A 14847-nucleotide genomic window follows, 5' to 3' on the forward strand; every position below is an offset into this window, starting at 1 on the left:
AGATGTTAAATAGATTCTTAATATCTAGAACCAAATATTAATCATCTTTTAGAAAAGCACTATGGCAGAATGCCCCAACCCCTCACTCTTACTACTTCATTGCCCACCAGACCGATTTTCAGTGCTAGCACTGATATTTTATTGCCTGAAGGCTTTTTGTTGCCACAAGAGTTTGCTTTGCCATCGAAGGGGCAGGCCACACACACCAGATAATTGACATCTTTTTGCCACATTCCAGGAGCAACTGTAACCCATGACTGATCATGGGAACTGAAACATGGCCACTCTGGCTCCCTGAGGCATGTGCTTTCTAAGGGATTCAGAGATTTCCCAGTGGGGCAAACTTCCATTGGCTCACAGTGGTAGCTTACTTCACAACACACCAACCTTTACTGGCTGCCTTGTTTTACTGGTCTTTCCTCTCTGGTCCCCTGTTATTTCCTTTACCTCCAAAATAAGCTACTTGCTCTCAGAACCTTTTCCTCGAGTCTTCTGAGGGAATGGAGAATTATTTAGATATATTGGAAAATTATGTTGACAATAACTAAGAATTCATACTGAGTACATTCGGTAAAACTGGCTTGTATGAAGGCTATTTTTGGTATCACTGAGTTTAAGATAGAAAAGTCCTATAGATTCTTCTCCAAAATACCTTATCTTAGGGTATTAACAATAGATAACATTTTTTTCTAAATAACTTTTTAAGATAGCATCATGACATAAAAATAATGTTGCAGAAAATAAGTTATAAATCTACTATCCACTTTATCCCTGAAGCATGAAATCTGACAGATAATCTACATTCTTCTCTAAAGCTCATCCAATACCATACATAATTAGTTATGAATTTCTTTCCTATGCAACTTCTTCCCTCTTTCTCCTGCCACTACTGCACAACTTTTTCCCCCTTTGTATTTGCTTTAGACTGTATATAGACCTTCTAACTCAAGTCTTGATTCACAGTGTAAATGACATGCTATATAGATTAATAGCTAATATAAATCTGATCACTCACTTCCTTGCTTAAAAACTGCTATGATTTGAGCATGGTTTGTCCCCACCAGAACTCATGTTTAGGCTTGATCCCCAATATGACAGTATAGGGAGGTGGGATCTAATGGGAGGTGGAGTTCACTATTGCCTTTCTCTCACAGTGAGTTATTTCTCATAAGACTGGATTCATTACTGTGAGAGCAGGTTGTTATAATGCAGGGCTGCCCCTCAAGTTTTGCTTCTGCTGCAGTTTGGTGTTTAAATGTCCAGTAGAGGCCCATGTGTTAAAAGCTAGTCCTCATCCTTCAGCAGTATTGAGGGTACTAAAATTTTAGGAGGTGGGGCTTACTGGAAGAAAGTTATGGTCATGGGGGTGTGTCCTTTAAAGGGATATTGGAATCTTTGCTCTTCCCTCTCTCTGTCTCCTTTTGCTTCCCAGCCACCATGAGGTAAACGTCTTTCTCTATTCCACTCCCTCTATCTTGCCACAGGCTCAGAGGCAGTAGGCCTAAGTGATCATGGACTGAAACCTCTAAATTTGTAAGTCAAAACAAACCTTTCCTCCATTTAAGTTAATTCTGTCATGCATTTTGTCACAGCCACTGAAAACTAACACAGCCTTTTTCATGTGTATCCTCTTGCCCTTCTGCTTTCCACCAAGAGTTGAAGCAGCAGGAGTCTAGAATTCTCTAAGCAGATGTCAGCACCGTACTGTTGGATTCCTCAGCCTCTATAATTAAAAGCCAAACTAAACTGTTTTTCTTTATAAATTACCCTGTTCAGTAGTCCTGCTGTAGCAACAGAAAATGGACTAAGACAAAACTTTTCATTGTCTTCTAAGAATATCTTAGCTTGACTTCTCTGTTATCTGGCCTGTACAATCTGACAGGTTTACTTACAAAAGGAACACATGACAATATAAGCATAAGACAATCTCCACAGATAATACAAGAACATGGCAGAAGTACAGCTGATATTATATCTAGGCTAAAGGAAAGAGAGGGGGAAGTGGCCAGAAGCTTAGAATCATAATGATAACCCACCTCAAAAAAGCAGTAACCTTTTGTCAAGGGACACAGTTGGCCTGAGGCGATATCACAAGGAGGGAATTAGGAGAATAAATACCCTGATCTCATTTTGCCTATCCTCTTCTATTTCCTACTAGGGCTCCCGAAGCCTAAACCAACTGGAAGCCAGAGAGTCTGGGAGCTCAGTGATGATGCAGGTCACCCTTCCAGAACACAGGGCAGGGGAGAGAAGGTCAAAGACTAGCTACTGATAGACAAAGAAATATATACAACACAGTATCATGAAATCATGCTTTTCATTTCAAGACATAAGTAAAGTCCTTTTTAGTTAATCCTGCTGCCCTCCATAAAGTTATGAAAAGTTATGAGTTAAAGAAGTACTTGGGATATTTTGTAAGAAAGCATTGGGAGAAAGACTCTACAAAACCAGCGATTGTAACATATACTTAAGAATCTGGTCTCTCATATAGGTAAAGCTGAGTGATTGCCACTAATTATGGACCACTTTTCACTGGATATATTTCTATTTGGATGTTTGCTATGCATTATAAAACCAGTCAACATATTATATTCCAACTTTGGTCAACATATCAAATTGTCAACTTCTGTTTACATACAGTCTTTCACCCTCAACTTTGAGTACCATTGTTTTGTTTCTTTTATTGTTGCTACTGCACTGAGTAGTTAGAACACCTATTATAGTTGTGGCTTTATATTTGCTGATCATTATTTAATCTTGGTTTATACAATTAATAATATAAATATTATGATAAGAAAACTATTTAAAATATAAATATTGTGTTCTGAAATTTTTTTCATTGATCATAGAAACAACCGATATAAAAATGGCACACCATTTTTCACTTGTTATAACAGGATACTTAGTACATATACATGGCACCAGTAAAATTGACTTTCTGTAAAATAGTCTGATTTTAATTTGTGTTTAATTAGCCTTAATGGCAGTCTATTTTGTTATCAATTATGTTAAAATGCTTAATGTTTTTATTTATTTATTTTGATATAAGGATTGAAACCAGGGATTTTTTATCTATGAGCTATATCCCCTGCCCTATTTCATTTATTATTTTGAAACAGAGTCCTGCTGCATTATCTCTCATTAGCCTTAAACCTACAATCTTCCTGTCTCAGCTTTTCAAGTACTGGGACTGCAGGCATGCTTCACCATGATTGGCTACTAGTATTTTCTTATATAAACACAGTAATCTTTTTAGCTTTTTTAAATGGTCATCACTTGACATTAGAATACAGTGTTTTTTCTCATTCTGTGGGCAAATATTTTTGATTGTGGAAAAAAGGGGACATTTCATAGCATGAACCATTATTTGAGACAAACATAGCACTGGAGTTCTTGTTTTATCACAGCAATGGACGGTTTTCAGACAAAAGTTATATGTATGTAATTGATTAAGATAAAATGGCTTACAGAAGTATATGTACCACTAAGGGTAGTTTTCTTATTCTTGATCTTCAAGTACACTAAATATCATCCAACAACCCTTCTACCCCTCTCTGAAGAAGACAATAAATTGTACCTTACTAATTCAGAGATCTTTATACAAAGGGAGTCAGAGAGGGGGTTCAGGTCAAAGGAGATTTTCCCCTAAAATATAAAAAACTTAAGTATGAATACATTTCTCGAGGATGAAAAAGTAGAAATAGTAGAAGAGTAAAGATTTTATCCTCATAGAGGAGACTTTCAGAGACTTCTGAAAAGGTGAATCTCCTGAACATTCACTGAATGCCCCTTCTTCTACATTCCCTTCTTGTTTTCCTATTTGTGTGGTTTGCATGTAGTAGTCTTCCCCTAGCTCTATAAGTGTTGCCTGGTTGTTTATGATTTTATCTTTTGGGGGAGGGGTACTGAGAATTGAACGAATGGGCATTCTACCTCTGAGCTATATCCCAGCACTATTACATTTTTATTTTTGTTTTGTTTTGAAATAGGGTCTCACTAAGTTGTTGAGTATCTGGCTAAATTTTTTGAGATTGGATTTGAACCCTTCTCAGCCTCCTGAGTGAGCCCTGGGATTACCGACTTGTGCCACCATCTAGCTGCCTGGTTGATTTTAACTCATCTCCCTGGCTTTAGTTGTTGATTCAAAGATGAATTTATGTCCCAAGTAAGGCTAATCAGAGGCAAATAAAGAGTTCCAAGTTGTTTCATTTGTTTTTACTGTTAAAGAAGGAAACTCACTGTTCCTTACTTAAGATGAATAAAACATGTAGTCCTAAAATATTCTGACATCTTTCTTGGGGAAATTAAGAGGAATTAAATAAAACAAATACTGTTTTGAAGAGCCATGAAACCAAGTAGGAAAACTATAATTTGGTCATATCATTCAATTCCTGGATCAAATAACACCTACCTCTCCATTAACAGTGACAATGATCAATAAGTTTTTCTCTGAGTAAGTTTAAGCTACTGAAATTGAGTTTTCTATTACTATATGGAAATATATATAGTTCTATGTAGTAGAGAGTAACAAACTCTTCTGCTGCAAACAGCAGACTCAAAAGAATTGTACGGGAATCAGATTAATTGGAAGTGGGGATATCTTTCAAATGAGAAAATTTAAAAGTTTTATCAAGAGTATCTGGATAAATAAACTTGCTGTTTATAAGCTCCTTGGAGGAGCTCCTATGTAAAATATTCCAAAGCTCATAGAATCAAAGCTTACCCAAAAATATCATGGTATTTAGATGATATAATCCATGGGCCTTATCAATAGGAAGACTCTTTTCCCATTGTAATATTACCTCTTCTAAGACTTTCTATGATGAATTCACAAGTAAAATAGACATTCCAGCAGAGAGATACCTAGGGACCAAATTATACCAGAGTATTCACATATAGAATGGTCTTGCCTGATTACACCCAGAGTATCAAATATGTTGTTCTTTTTTCTGTGTCTAAAGATTTCCTCATCAGTGTTGAACCCCAGTTGCCTGGAGTACCGACCTGCTCAATAACTGGCTCAATTGTTGGCTTTTTCCCATTTCTTAAGTTACTAATTTATTGGCTAAATGAAATCCTCAGTATACAGCCCAGTGCTTGGCATTTGGTATACTTTCAAAATGAAATACATGTGTAGACTATTTCAATTACCCACATTTCCTCTTTATAATGATGTAAAAATACTAGGCATGTTTACATCATTATGTAAAATACTTTGTACATACTTGAGAAGCTGAGAATCAGGTTCAAGATCAGCCTCAGCAACATAGTGAGACTCTGTTTCAAAACAAAAAATAAAATTGGGCTGGGAGGGTAGCTCAGAGGTAGAATGACCCTGGGTTCAATCCTCAGTAAATAATAATAATAATAATAATAATAATAATAATAATAATAATAATGTCCAATACCAAATAACAATAACAAATAATGATAATGATATAAAAGTCTATATGCAAAGTTACTCTGTGCCCAGTATCTGAAGTCTTTCTTCTTCAAAAGAAATAATTGTCTCTTTACTGAATATTAAATTTATACAATTTGGATACAAGCTCAAATCATTGCATATTCCCCTCTTTACTCACATCTGCTAAGGATCTCTATTCAAAGCAAACAAATGGGATTAATTTATTTGTTCCTAATTTAATGCCATTGCACTAAGCACAGTTTTTGTAAAAAACCAAATAACCTATCTGATATACAAATCCATTGATTAAAATGTATTATGGACAGGAGATTAGTGAGTTAAAACAAATTCACAAATTCTTCTTTAAAATTATTAAAATAATTGTAGATTAGAATCTGCTGGCATGTCTTTTTGCCACAATGTATGTATCTTTTTAATCAAGTCATAGACTAACTAATAGAGAAAAGTTCCTTCATATGTAAGCTAAAAATATTTTTATTAGCACTTCCAAATTTTAAAACATATTGTGCTCTAGAGGATAATATAAGCCATAAATATTACATTGTTATTAACATAAGTACAATTAGATGAATACTAGAAAGACAGCCTGCAGAAACATGGCCCCTTGTGAAATAAGCAACCATATGTGAGAATTTATTCTGCAGTGCAAAATTTTGGAGAGATAATTTTCTCTCCAAAAGGATTCGGTATGAGTTTTCTCCAAATAGTCAATTTGTCAAGATTTTTAAAATATCATTTGACTTATAATTCTATTCTCAGGTACATAAAATAAATGCAAAATTATATTTACCAAAAATATGTACTAGACTGTTGACAGCAGAATTATTTGCAATTGCCCCCAATTGGAAATTACCAAAATTACTATCTAGTCTAAAACAAATAAATATATAGTGCTATCCATAGAATACTGTCCAGAAACCAAAGTGAAATATTTATAACTACAAACATAATATAGATGAATCAAAAAAAGCTAGCCATAGACAGATACTTTTTTGACTTTAGAAGTCAGGATAATGGTTACTCTTATGGGGTAGATAGACACTGGAAGAGATATAAAGGAGGTGACTGAAGTTCTTGTAATATTCTGCTTCTTGATTTGTTTGTTTTTTACACAGTTGTATTTGGTTTGTAAAAATTTACTGAGCTAGCCAGGCGTGGTGGTGCACACTTGTAATCCCCGCGCTTGGGAGGCGGAGACAGGAGGATCGCCCAAGTTCGAAGCCAGGCTCGCTGGCTTAAGAGACCCTGTTTCCAAATAAAAATATAAAAAAATAGGCCTGGGAGTGTAGCCTGGAGGTAGAAGGGTTCCACCCCCAGTACCACCAAAAAAAAAAAAATTGTACTGAGCTAGATATTTATGATGTGTACACTTTTTTTTTTTTTTGTATTGGGGATGGAACCCAGGGGCATTCTACCTCTGAGCTATACCCCGGTCCTATTTTTTAGTCTTTTTTATTGTTTGAAACAGGGTCTCACTGAGTTGCAAAGGGCCTCACTATGTAGCTGAGGTTGTCCACGAACCACGCTCCTCTGGTCTCCACCTCATGAATGCTGGGATTACAAGTGTGTGCCACCACGCCTGGCTGATGTGTATACTTTTCATCACACATATTGAAAAAATAAAAATTTAAAAACTGTTCAATTTGAAAAATGTATTCTATGTATAACTTTGCAGATTTTTAAAAGGGGTGTCATATATAAGATATGCATCACTTTGGATGCTATAAATAAGATAAGAGATGCAATGGTTTCGCTCTTGATACAATATATTTTAGGTCTTAGATTTTTGTGATAAAGAACATTTCAGAATTATTTATTGGACAGTGAACTGGATTAGAACCCAGCAACAAATCAGTACGTACAGACTCCTCAAGCCACTAATCACCTATTTAATAAAGGAAACAAAGGAGAACAATTGATTGATATAGCAGCCAGGTGTGGTCGCGCATGCTTGGAATCCCAGTACTTAGGAGGCTGAGACAAGAGGATCACGATTTGCGGGCAACCTCAGCTACTTAGTGAGGCCATCTATAACTTAGTGAGACCTTGTTTCAAAATAATGAACAACAACAAATAATAGGGCTGGGGTTTTAGCTCGGAAGTAGAATGTCCCTAGGTTATATTCCCAGTACCACAAAAAAGAAAGAAAACTGTAGTTTTATATATATTTCATTTTGTGAAGGAATTAAAGCAAATATAAAACCTGAAGATGGATATCCAAGTATAGCTGTTATCCTGGAACTGGTTCAGTATGGTAGGACATCAAAGAGGCCTAGTTAATTGTCCATAATTGGGCAACAATTCAAACTACAGAATTTTACCGCACTTGCAACACTGCACCCAGGAGATTGATAGACCAAGATGTATTATGGCAATGTACTTGGTCACTGGAACCCATACTGTTAGATTTACATTTATACCAGTTTCATCTGACATACAAAAGTGATATTATAATAAAATATATGCACATAAACCCAGACAATCTGTGCATATTTGTAATTGAAGAGCTAGCCAAAATATACGTATTTCTTTTCACAGAGGTCCATCTTGGAAAGCTTCTCAACTGATCTGTGCAGTAAATAGATGCTGGATAATGAAGGGAAATAAATAACCAATGCTAAGATTCAGGATGACAGACTGGGACCCAGCATGTGTCCTGATTTACAGATCTCCAGAAGTGTCAAATTGGAAACTCAGCAATCATGTCAAGAATCACAATATTGCAGACAAAGAAACAGTTCGGTTGATTAAGTACTAACCGATCTTTCACTTCAAGTTTTTAAACTAGCTATGTTTGATTATCAATATACATTCTTGACTGATATAAATTCCCACGTCTCTCCCAGGGAGGAATACTACTTAAAAAAAAAGAAGAAAAGAAAAAAGCCGGGTGTGGTGGCACATGCTTGTAATCCAGTGTTTTAAAGGCTGAGACAGGAGGATCATAGGTTCGAAGCCAGTCTCAGCAAGTTAGTAAGACTGCATCAAAAACAAAGCAAAAAGCAAAACAAAACAAAAAACCCCAAAAGGACATTACTGACTTTTCAAATATATACTGATCCTGAAGAAAGCACAGACATTTCTGCTCTGAAGGCACAGACTAAGACTTAGTGTGACTGAGTTTTAGAAAGCAATCTTGACTGTCGGTTTGTCTGGCGTTATAGCCCTGGATTGTGATAAAATAGCTAATTTAATTTGGAAAAGTTGATTTTCCACAATTACAACTTCCTTACCTGCATACACACAGAATTATCATGAAGATAAAATTCAACAATGAATCAACTTATAAAGAACTAGAATAAAGCAAGATTCTATTGCTTCTCTGTATACAGAAGATTAAATAATAGATTCAAGGTATAAGAAAATATTCATGATCTACTAGGAATTGCACACTGTGGATCTCGATGATCCTAAAGAACATGCAAGAGTTCTAGGTACAAAACCCTAGATGGAAAAGTTAACCTGTAGGAAAATCCTTTGAGGTTACTTGAGTGGGGAAAGAGTGACTGACGGTAGGTAAGTGTAAGAAGGATTCCAACTGCAGCTCAGACAATGAGCTCTGAACTATTTGTTGAGGTAAGGAAAAACACATGGGACTCATTACAGACTGTTTCTTAGGGCCAAAACAGTCACCAAAAATATTAGGCATGATCAAGAAGTAAACTGAAAACGAAACATTATTGTACTCTCATACAAAGTGAGGATACAACTGTACCTACAGCAATGTGAGCATGTCTCAATGTTTGACCTTCAAAGACATAAAAGGAATTGAGGAAAGTAAAAATAATAATAGCAAAAATGACAGGATATTAAGATGTCCCTCCTCCTTCCGTAAGTGATTTAAACATGGTTCTGTGAAAGGGATATCTATACTTAAGTGCTACAAAAAAGAGTCTCAACAAATCCACTAAGAAGAGGAAGCAGCAAAAGTGTTAATGATGCAGCTAGTGTGACTGTGCATTTGCTCCCTGTTGAAACCAGAGTGGAGGAATGTGGTCACTTTGCAGATACAGGGTAAAGTGTCTATGATATAAAAGGCCAGAAAGCTAAAGAGAAAGTTATTTGCACATGATAAAATGCTAGCCAATATGACCAAGGACAATACCTGTTTCTTCTCTAAATCCCCAAAAGCTAAGATGCAGGAACAGTTAAGCATTTATTTTAAATGCAGGAAGGACAGAATCAGAGTATATTATCAAATTAAAAATAGAGTGGAATATTAGCCTACTATTTAAGGTTATGTGGAACATGGAAAATCTGTAATTTGATATCATTTGCACACTTAGTTTTCTATGAGGATAATAATTAAGATAAGATTAATAATCTATAAAGAGGAAAGAAATAATAGATGCAGGGCAGTAGCAGAGTATCTGGCCCCCAACGAGCTCTCAATTAAAGGTTTAAAGAGAAGCTATCACAATGTGTCTTTGTCACACTACTGGGCTTTTCAAATTTTGAATCATGAAGTAAAGGGGGATAGATTGGGTATTCCCTGAAGATTCTTCTAGCTGTACCAATTGGTGAAAAGGCATGTTTCTTGATGCTTCTGTCAGAGATGGAAGCTCACCTTCTGAGGTTATTGTGAAGAACTGAGTTAGCCCAGTGCCTGGATGAACAAATAACATATCAATAGCCATATCACTTTCCTGGATGGACCTTCGCAATGTTTCAAGTTGGTAATGGCCATATATTCTGTCACGCCAAAAGTCAGATAAAGTAAACTGGAGACAATCTTTACATTTTCTCTCCTTCCTTCTGGGTTGATGGGATTTTTTTTGCAGCTGGATAAAGAGGCATGCATTACACAGGTATACCCATTCACTGAAACTCACTGAATGGTGTGCCTGAGTTATATGATATACAAATCTTGCCACAAACAAAAGAAATATGAGTGAATATTGCCTTCTAGCTAATGATATGCAGAGCGAAGTGTTAGGAGTGGAGCAAAGGGAACTGATGTTATCAACTTGTTACATCAGAAAATATAGGGACTGGTGAACAGATAAAAGGATGAAGAGACACAACAGAATCTGGATGGTAGGTTTGGGAACACTGGCTGTATAATTCTTCTAGCTTTTTGTGCTGTTGTAAATTTTAAAAGTAGAATGTTAGATAAAATGTTCTCTCAGAGAAAACACAAAGCAGCATATTATTTAAGCAGTTTTCTAAGTCACTAACACCATTTCCCAAAGAATAAAAAAGGACATGTATGGAATATGGAAGTTTTAAAGATATTAAACAGAATTTATAGGAGTGGAAATGGCAAGACATTTTCCTCAAAGTTACACCCCATGTGTATGGAGACAAGTTGAAATAGAATTCAGACAGGTCTCTTAATTTTCTCATCAATAAACTGCCAAATACCAGATAATCTCCTTAAAAAGTATGCTGAGTATGTATTTTTTATGATAAGGTTTAAACACACAGGAGCATTCTACCTCTGAGTAATACCCCATCCCTTCTTTTTTGATTTTAAAACAGGATCTTGGTAAATTGCCAAGGGTCTCATTAAGTTGCAGAGGTTGGCTTCGAAACCGTGATCCTTCCATCTCAGCTTCTTAAGTACTGATATTATAGGCATGCACCACAACACCTGGCTTTTGATGAATTTTTTTTTTTATAGAAAAATGAGTTAGTCCTCTAAAGAAAGCTCCTCATGTTTTGGTATGAAACATATGAAAATGTGTATTGGTTCCCATAACGAAAGATATGTTAAGATAAAAGGAGGATTGTGTTTACCTGACTGATTGGAGAATCATAGAGTATGAGAAAATATCAAGATCTAGTAATAATAAAACGTAACTTGTTCTGTTAATTAAATAAACAAGTGAATGTTGAAATACGGTATTATTTGACCATTAAAATGAATTAACTTTTTAAAAAATAATCACTTCTGATTTTGGAAAGGTAGATTGCTAGTAGATTGAAGTTGGGGGTAAAGTTTGATGTGAAGTTGCTATAGTTTGGATTGGATTGTCCTCTATAGCACATTTCAGATATGTTAAAGGCTTGCTTTCTCCTTAGTGGTGAGGCTATTGGAAGGTGGTAGAAACCTTTAAGAGGAGGGGCCTAGTAGGTCTTTGGAATCATTAGGGACATGCTCTAAAAGGAGATCGTGTGAGTCTAAGCTGTTTCACCTCTTTATCATCTTGTCCATGAGATAAACAGTCTTGCTTCAGCACCCATTTCCTGCTATGATGTGCTCCCACCACCCATGAGAGGCATTAAAGCAATAGGTCCACTCAAATGTGGGCTGGAAATTCTCAAATTGTGAACCAAAATAAACCTTTTCTATTTATAAGCTTATTATCTCAGGTATTTGTTATAGTGATGGAAAGCTGAAGAGCAAAATAGCTATGCAAAAATATTTTTATCATCCTAGATTACTAACAAGTCACAGAAAAGAAATTATCTAGATGTGATATAGACACACAATAGCATTGGACAATCTATCTGTCCGGAAGCTCAGTCATTACCTAATTGTCAAATATAGCAAGTCAAGTACTAACAACTCAAAAGGGTTCAGCTAGAGTTCATTAAAGTGGAGCTAAAGGTACCATAACAATTCCAGCACCACAGATTTATTACCCTGTCACCAGCACGCAATGCACACAATAAAACTCATTCATCACTATAAATTTGCACATCAAAGTTGATGCATTCATTGGAATACAAATATTTTTAAAAATATGTAGAATAAAAAAGCATTTATCTCCCTTAACATGCATTGAATTTCATTTGTACACCTTGCCACTCAAATTTTTATTTGATGACTGCAGAAAATGCAAATGACACTTGAAAAATAAAGTGGCTTCACTCCTAACTTTACAAGCATACTCCACAATTTAATCATTCAAGTTAAGGAATTAAAATAATTGCAAAAAAATTCCTCCAGCAGAAACTATGGCTGGAAAGCCAAATTCCATATATTGTCTAGAGAGAGATTTTACTGTGTATCTACTCTTCTTTATCTCCTTCTCTACATATTTAGATGCCCCCCTTGCCTACTTCCCTTCCTGTACTCAGTGTTCCAGCCTCTTCCATCTCCTAAAAGAAGTTATTCTACCTTCACCCCTCCTCTTTCTTCAGTCTCAATCTAGAACAATATTTCTTTTTCATATACAGAAAAAATTGCAAACAAACACCTCAAAATATTCTTTCCTCCTCCAGAATCCTAGAATCCTATGTCTATCTCCTTCAAAGAAGAGTGGTTTATGCCCATAGTACTTAAAGAATTGTTTGTGTAGTAGTATCAGTAGCAGCAGCAGCACCTGGGAGCTTATTATAAGTGGAGAATCTTAGCCACTACCTGCCCTTATAAGATCAGAATATATAGTCTTACAAAAGATTCCTCGGAGGATTTTATATAAGTACTAAATTTGAGAGGCACTGTTCTATACCCACTATTCTGTAGTCACACATCACATACCATTCTCAACCCAGTACAGATTGACTTTGCAGATGAAATCACTTGTATAGATGATAGCAATGACCTCAAGGTTGCTGTAGCACTGGAACTTCTGAACTCTTTATTTTTATATAGTGCTCTTTAGTAATTCCATCATTGATGAACACTTCTTGATATATTCTCTTTTGATTAATGTGGTAGGTAGGATTCTTTCTTTCATTTTATTGTACCTCTCTGGTCAATAAACACCTCAGCCTCTTCTACCCATTACTTAAACATAGCTGTTTGCTAGGGGTCTCCCTTTGATCTTTCCACTTACATAAGCTCCCTGGTAAGTTCATTTACTATCCCTGCAATGATTCTAGTGGAATCTGTTTTAAGTTGAGAACTATCTCCTCAAGTCTACATCTCTACAGCCAAGTAAATACTTTGAAAAAGTTAACATATACAAAATCCATCTCATCATTTTACCCTTCCTCTCTTCCAATTACTGGCACATCTGTTCTTCTACCTAGTCACTCAAGGAGAAACCTACAAATTATCTTTGGTTTTTCTTTCCTCCTATCCTTTAACCAAGAAGATGCCAAGTCATTCATTCTACCTCTTTAATTATTCTTATAACCATTCTATCATTCAACTATTTCTTCTCTAGACTGCTTTAATTAAAAGCCTCCAGATGCTTTCTCTAATTTAGTGGATCATAATCTCATCTCCATATTTGAATCTACTGGGATGCTTTAAAAAATACCAGTGTCTGAGACCTATCCCCAAAGGTTCTGATTTAATTAGAATGGGGTGGAGTCCAAGCATCAGCATTTTTAAAAGCTCCTCCTAGTGATTTTAATGTATAATCAGAAGTGAGAGTTGCTGATCTAATTAGTGCATTCCTTTTGCACTCTTCATCCATTTTCAATACTCTGATCAAAGAATCTTTTGAAGATTAAACCCTGAGTTTGTCACCACTTAGAAAGTTTCTTTAATTTCAGCCCCTTCCCCAATTGCTTCCAGGGTACAATCGAAATGCACTACTTGACTTACCAGACTCTTTTTTAAACATGGCCCTTGTCTAATTTCTGGTTTCTTCTGCCTGTTGGGATGCCTATACTCCAGCATTACAGCCACATAGGAGTCCTCTACATGTACCAGGTGCCACACAATTCTCATATGTCTCTGCTTTTACTTTGTTCAGAATGTTTTTGCCTTTTGTCACTCTGAGGAACTCTGCTCTGAAGATCCTGCCATTAGTCATTTCTTCCCTGATGCTTCCCTTCTACCTTACCCAGGGTGGCTTCTGCCTGTCTTGTGAGTTTTTGAGGCTCTCTGTTTTGGTGTTCTTATCTTACTTTTGAATATTGATTACATAATCCATCAGTTGTCTATTCATTGTCTATCTTACACACTGAAAGGTAATCACTTGAAGAGAGGTGATGTGTTTGCATACTTAGGTCTCAGCAAAAATGTGGTGCAGAGGAAGGGATAAAGGAATGTGTGAAAAAGGACTAACAGAACTTTTAAATCACCAACAAGAACTTACACACTACCATAAAAGTGAAAGTAATGAACATGCAATGCATGAATGAATCAAGCACACAATGTTATGAAAATGAAATACATGTTCATATATTTTGAAGACTATGAAAATGGGACTCTGTATTAAGGGGAAATAAATTAATGAAGCCTAGATTCAAGTATTCCCTTCCAATGCTTCTCCAAAAAATCAAAATACAGAATTAAGTAAAATTATCAATCAATTTTGGTTCAATTAACATAAATGCTGTTATTAAGACAAACACAGAGCCAGGCGTTGTGGTGCACACCTGTAATCCCAGTACTTGGGAGGCTGAGACAGGAGGATTGCAGTTTTGAGGATAACATTGGCAATCTAATGAGACTCTCAGTGAAATAGTGAGATCCTGCTTCACAACAAAAAAAAATTTATAAAGGGCTGGGTTCTAGTTCAGAGGTAGAATGTGTCCCTCGGTTCAATTTCCAATACCAAAAAAAAAAGACACAC

At 35.9% G+C, this 14847-nt stretch overlaps 1 protein-coding gene across 4 annotated transcripts in view; it reads right to left on the reverse strand.

Annotated features, from left to right (window-relative positions):
* The window catches only part of DMD (dystrophin), a gene marked incomplete at both ends in the record, with an annotated part of 2101015 nt that overhangs the window by 634562 nt on the left and 1451606 nt on the right, over positions 1-14847 (reverse strand). The window lies entirely within an intron of this gene.

This window comes from Muscardinus avellanarius (genome assembly GCF_963383645.1).
Source record: "Muscardinus avellanarius genome assembly, chromosome: X".
NCBI lineage: Eukaryota > Metazoa > Chordata > Mammalia > Rodentia > Gliridae > Muscardinus > Muscardinus avellanarius.